Below are 5,511 nucleotides of genomic sequence, written 5' to 3'. Positions count from 1 at the left end.
AAGCCAGAAATGGGAAGTGTGACTCAAGTACTACAACACTAGTCTTGGGGTCTTGGGCACAAAAGAACAAGCAAGCACCCAAGGCCAAGTACAGACACGCACACACACACACACACACACACACACACACACACACACACACACACACACACACACACACACAGAGTCATGGCATACTGATAGTAGTCAACTGTGAAATGTATAGCATGTAATTCACTGCTATTTTTTTAACTCAAAATTTATAATTGGTCTACTTTTTTGCTTTTTCATATGATATAGCATAGATTAAAGGTAGATGCTGTAAGGCTTTACACTCACTCTTGCTCACTTCATCCCAATAGGACTCCTCCAGAGGGGAAAAGTTCAGGCACAGTGGGGGCTCCAAGGCCTCTACCCTGGCTGTGTTTGAGCGGGATGCTGCAGCAGACCCTGGCCCTGTTTCACCAGAAGAAGGAGACTTCATTGCTGTGACTTCCATATGCACAGAACAAGAATCTGTTTATCTAACCACCCATAAGAAATTCATTTGAAGCTTGGCACAGTAGCTCACGCCTGTAATCCTAGCTACTCAGGAGGCTGAGATCTAAGGATTGAGTTTCAAAGCTAGCTCGGGCACTGAAGAACGTGAGATCTTATTTCCAATTAATCACTGAAAATCGAAAAGTGGGACTGTGGGTCAAGGGGTAAGGTGGTAGCCTTGAGCTGAAGAGGTCAGGGACAGCACCCAGGCCTAGAGTTGAAGTCCCATGACCCCCCCCCCCAAACAAACAAACAAATATATAAATAATATACCCACAGTTACAAGGATGGTATAGAGACTTACTGTGTATCTCTCTCAGCTTCTACTAATGTTACCAGTTTATATAACTATAAGATATTTACTAAAACTAGGCTATTAGCATTGGTACATTAGTATTTACTAAGCAGTGAAGTCAGTAACAAGTACTTTATGCAAACTCAGAAGTGACTACTGTCTTTTTTACCATATATTTTTTATTGTAATTAATAGAAGGGTTACATTAGATTCACCAGAAAGAAGGTGCATTACTTCACAAACATTGATACCCTTTCTCATGTCATGGTCCCCATTTCCCTCCCCACTTCCCCCTGCTCATCTTGATTTTCCCCCTTCCCTATCCAATTTCAAATACCCAATTAAGCATATATAAAATATATCAGATAACAAGGTGAAATATTGTAACAATATGAGATAACCAAGGGACAGCAAAAGAGATGAGAGATAACATAGTATATTAAGGACAAGTCACTCATTATATGGCTTTTGTTTCTATATCCTGGAGGTCCTTACATTTAGCGTCATACTATATGGCCTTATGTATCTAGGTTTTGCTCTGTTGTAAATCTCTGCTAGGAGAGCCCAAGGTTTCTATTGATTATGACAAATGAGGGAAACCATTGAGCCTATGTTCCTTTGAGTCTGGCTTACTTCACATAATATGATTTTTTCTAAGTCTTTTCATTTCCTTACAAATGGGGTGATGTCTTTCTTTCTGATAGCAGCATAGAATTCTATTATGAATAAATACCACATCTTGCTGATCCACTCATCAACTGAGGGACATCTGGGTTGCTTCCATATCTTTGCTATGGTAAATAGTGCTGCAATGAACATCGTTGTGCTAGTGGATTTAGTCTGACCTTGTTCCTGGACAGTGCCAAGTAGTGGAATTGCTGGGTCATAGGGGAACTCTGTTTAGTCTTTTGATGAACTGCCATACTGCTTTCCATAGTGGTTGGACGAGTTTGCAGTCTAACCAACAGTAGGAGTGATCGTTCCTGGCCACATCCCCTCCAGCATCTGTTGTTGTTAGTTTTCTTGATTCTGGCCATTCTAACTGGAGTGAAGTGGAATCTTAGAGTTGTTTTGATTTGCATTTCTTTTATGGCCAGAGATGTCGAGCATTTCTTCATGTGTCTATTGGCCATTCTTATTTCTTCTTTAGAGAAGACTCTCTTTAAGTCTTTGGCCCATCTTTTAATGGGATGGTTGTTTCTTTGAAGATTAGTTTTGGAGTGATTCAAGTTTTGGAGCTGTTGATATATTTTAGATATGAGGCCTTTGTCTGTTGTATGGTTAGTGAAATCTTCTCCCACTCTAGTGGGATCTAGTTAATTTGCTAGCTATGTCCTTTGCCATACAGAAGCTCTGCAGTTTAATGCAGTCTTACTTTTCCAGCCTTTCTCTGATTTGTTGTGTTTCTTGGTCCTTATTAAGAAAGTTTTGACCTGTGCCAAAGAGACCTAGTGTATCTCCTATTCCTGTTGTAAAGTTTTCAGTGTGTCAGCTTTTACCTCGAGGTCTTTGATCCATTTGGAGTTAATCCTAGTGCAGGGTGACAAAGAAGGATCCAACTTTAGTTTTCTGCAGGTGCTTAACCAGTTCTGCCAGCACCTGTTGAAGAGGCTGTCTCTTCCATTCTATTTTTTTTTTTTGTTCCCTTATCAAAGATTAGGTGGCAATAGGTCTGTGGTTTAATATCTGGGTCCTCAGTTCTATTCCATTGGTCTTCAGGCCTGTTCTTGTGCCAGTACCAGGCTGTTTTGATTATTATAGCTCTGTAATAGAGTCTAAAGTTTGGTATTGAAATTCCTCCTGTGCTGTTCTTTCTGCTAAGAAGTGTTTTTGCTATACGGGGTCTTTTATTATTCCATATGAAATTTTGGATTGCCTCTTCTATTTCTTTAAAGAATAAACTTTTTAGCCCACAAACATTAACATATATCACATACATTTTAGGATGAGAGTACATGCTTAGTTTTGAACCCATTCTTTCTTTGTTTCACACATATCAAGTATTGCCCTATGTTTTTTTTGGTGTTTAACGTGTATATTTTTTAATCATGTGAGTGTAATTCTAGTTAACATTAACAGATTATTGTTTCATGTTTTCCTCTTACAAATGATACTCTGCATATGAATTTTATGCAATTTTTATATTTTTCAGGTAAATCATAGGGAAGAAGGCACGTAGATCATAGGAAGAAGGCACAATGCGGAGATCTAACAATTTCCATTTTGTTTTACTTTTAATTCAAGAGGAACACATTTAGATGATACTGCAATCTCTAAAACTGAAAATGAAAATCTTCTCTTGCTCTGGTAGACTGACTGCCTTGAGGGAAAGAAAATACAGTGTGATCAGTTGCTGGCACTAAGCTCATGTAGCAGAAACAATTAGCTCATGTAAAAATGTAGCTTTAAACCTCAGCCTTTCACAGGTGTTCCAAGTTCCACTCAGTTCTCAGGCAGAATATTACAGCCCCATTAGCTTTTGATTTGTTACCAAGGTGGCATGACTAGAACATTTTCTGTAGTTGTGATGGACCGTTTTTATTTTCGGGATTTTATTTACTACTCCTTTGTCACTGAAGAGTAAGTTTTATTACTGAGTAACAAACATCAATGGTAGGGAAAAATGATTCCCAATTGTCTCCTGTCCTCCAGAACAGATCATTCATCTGTCCTGAGACGTGAGTCCTCAAGGGCCAAACGCCTCTCAAGCTGCAGCCAGCAAACACTCATCAGCCAGGAAGCAGAATCAGAATTTCCTCAATTCCTTGGCTCCCAAGCTACATGCCATTGTGGCTGGACATTGTGAGTTCTCTATTGAGGTAAGAACCTACGAGTAAACAAGAGTCAACAGTGGAAAAATCATGGCCTCTGGAGGTACACCTAGGCTCGAATTCTGGATCCAGGACCTGACATTACACCAGTAATTGAGTTCTGAAGCTGAGCTGTCCTTCCCAACTGTAAACATGAGAGTTTTGTACAGGCTTTTGTAGTATTTGGATGACATGTGAACATGTCTAATACAGTACCTGCACATAAAGCACCATTAGGGAAATGTCTTCAGTGATCCTCCTTGCTGGTTGAACATCTTTTGTTTTAAATGTGGTCGCTTGTGCTAGTAAAAGCATAATAAATATCAATAGAAAGAATTAGCTATCTACTCAATTTTTTTCTCCCCCAACGTTGCAGACAGCAGAAACCAGCTCTGGATAAAATTTCTTGGTCAAACACATATCTTGAAACCAGAAAGTCAAAACAGCCAGTTGTTTGATGGGCCAAGGAGGAATGGAGCTGCAGGGAGCATGGAAGGAGTGTTACGGACCCTTTCTCTGGACTTGCAGTCAGATGCATCCGCTTTGCAGAAGAAGGAAGGGTCACGTGGCGAAGCATGGCTGCTGGGAAACCCTTATTTGTATTGATTGGACACTTCAAAAGGCAAAGCAAGGGAATGCTGGGAGTTAGAAAGTTTTATAAGTTTTTGTGTATATGTATGTATTTTCTTTGGAAATGTTTATCCCAGGACAATGAAGATAAATTTTAAGAAACAATGGCTAACAAACATTAGTCCAGATATCCCCAGGTTAAATAAAGGAGAGACATGGAAAATAATGACATGATGAAAGCTTTAGAACTTTAGCAGAAATGTTTAAAGTTTTATTGAGGAATAATTGGCAAAATAAACTACTATTTTTGAAGGGTTTAGTAAATTTATCATATGTGTCTATACACACCTGTGATGCTAACTATGGTGAAGCCAATTAAGTTATTACTCTCAGATATTTCCTCATGCCTTTTATTTTCTTATGCCTTTCTGTGTATCAACTGAACTGTTTATGTCACTGAAGATTGGGAAAGTATATGTAAATGGGATGTATAATATATACTCTTTAGTATGATTTTTTCTACCCAGCATAATTATTTGAGATATAAGTACATGTTGTATTATGTATAAGTATAGTCATTTGAAGATATCTATAAAAGCTCAGGTGGGACAAACAGAAATTCCTTATTATAATTCCCAGTTTTTGATAAAGTTCCCACTGTGGTAGGTTTCTTTGAGGCATGATGGCTACTGTGGAAGTTTGATACACATTTGACATCTGTTTTGCCCTAAGTTAGAAACTTTTGTAACATCCAGCTTTGTCTGGATGCCTCTTGACGGGAGTATTCAAGAAATATATAATTCTGTTTCCCCATGATAAATAAGAATAATTATTTTCTTAACTTGACAGATCTCCGTTTGAATCACTCTCTCCTGTTTCTTAACTATGTGTAACTATATGATCTTATGCTAGTTTTTAAATGCTCTGAGATTTGGTTTCTTTTCTTTTTTTTGGTTAGTCCTGGGGCTTGAACTCAGGGTCTGGGCACTGTGCTCAAGGCTAGCACTCTACCACTTGAGCCACAGCACACCTCTGGCTTTTTCTGGGTATGTGGTACCAAGGAATCGAATCCAGGGCTTTATGCATGCTCGCCAAGCACTCTACCACTAGGCCATGCTCCTGGTCTGAGGCTTGGTTTCTTAAATGCTTTCAGCTCTTTCCAGTTTACAAACTGGTTCACTGTCTTAAGGGTTAGAGGTGTGTATGTGTGCGTGTGTATTCCCACCATGTCTTTACTTGCTAAAGTCTCATACCACTGAGGTTGCCATATAATAATCCATAAACCACCAACAATGAAACGTAACCAAGTAAGAACAG

At 38.9% G+C, this 5,511-nt stretch overlaps 1 long non-coding RNA gene across 1 annotated transcript; it reads left to right on the top strand.

The window, feature by feature from the left end:
- Positions 1-2,642: 2,642 nt before the first annotated feature.
- LOC150065500 (uncharacterized) lies at positions 2,643-5,035 on the top strand. The gene is made up of 2 exons (XR_016534961.1): positions 2,643-3,633; positions 4,001-5,035. It is a non-coding gene; the product is annotated as an uncharacterized LOC150065500 (long non-coding RNA).
- Positions 5,036-5,511: the final 476 nt, after the last annotated feature.

This window comes from Megascapheus bottae, chromosome 3 (assembly GCF_031878675.1).
Source record: "Megascapheus bottae isolate mThoBot1 chromosome 3, mThoBot2.hap1, whole genome shotgun sequence".
NCBI lineage: Eukaryota > Metazoa > Chordata > Mammalia > Rodentia > Geomyidae > Megascapheus > Megascapheus bottae.
This window is presented reverse-complemented; position numbering and strand designations above follow the sequence as displayed.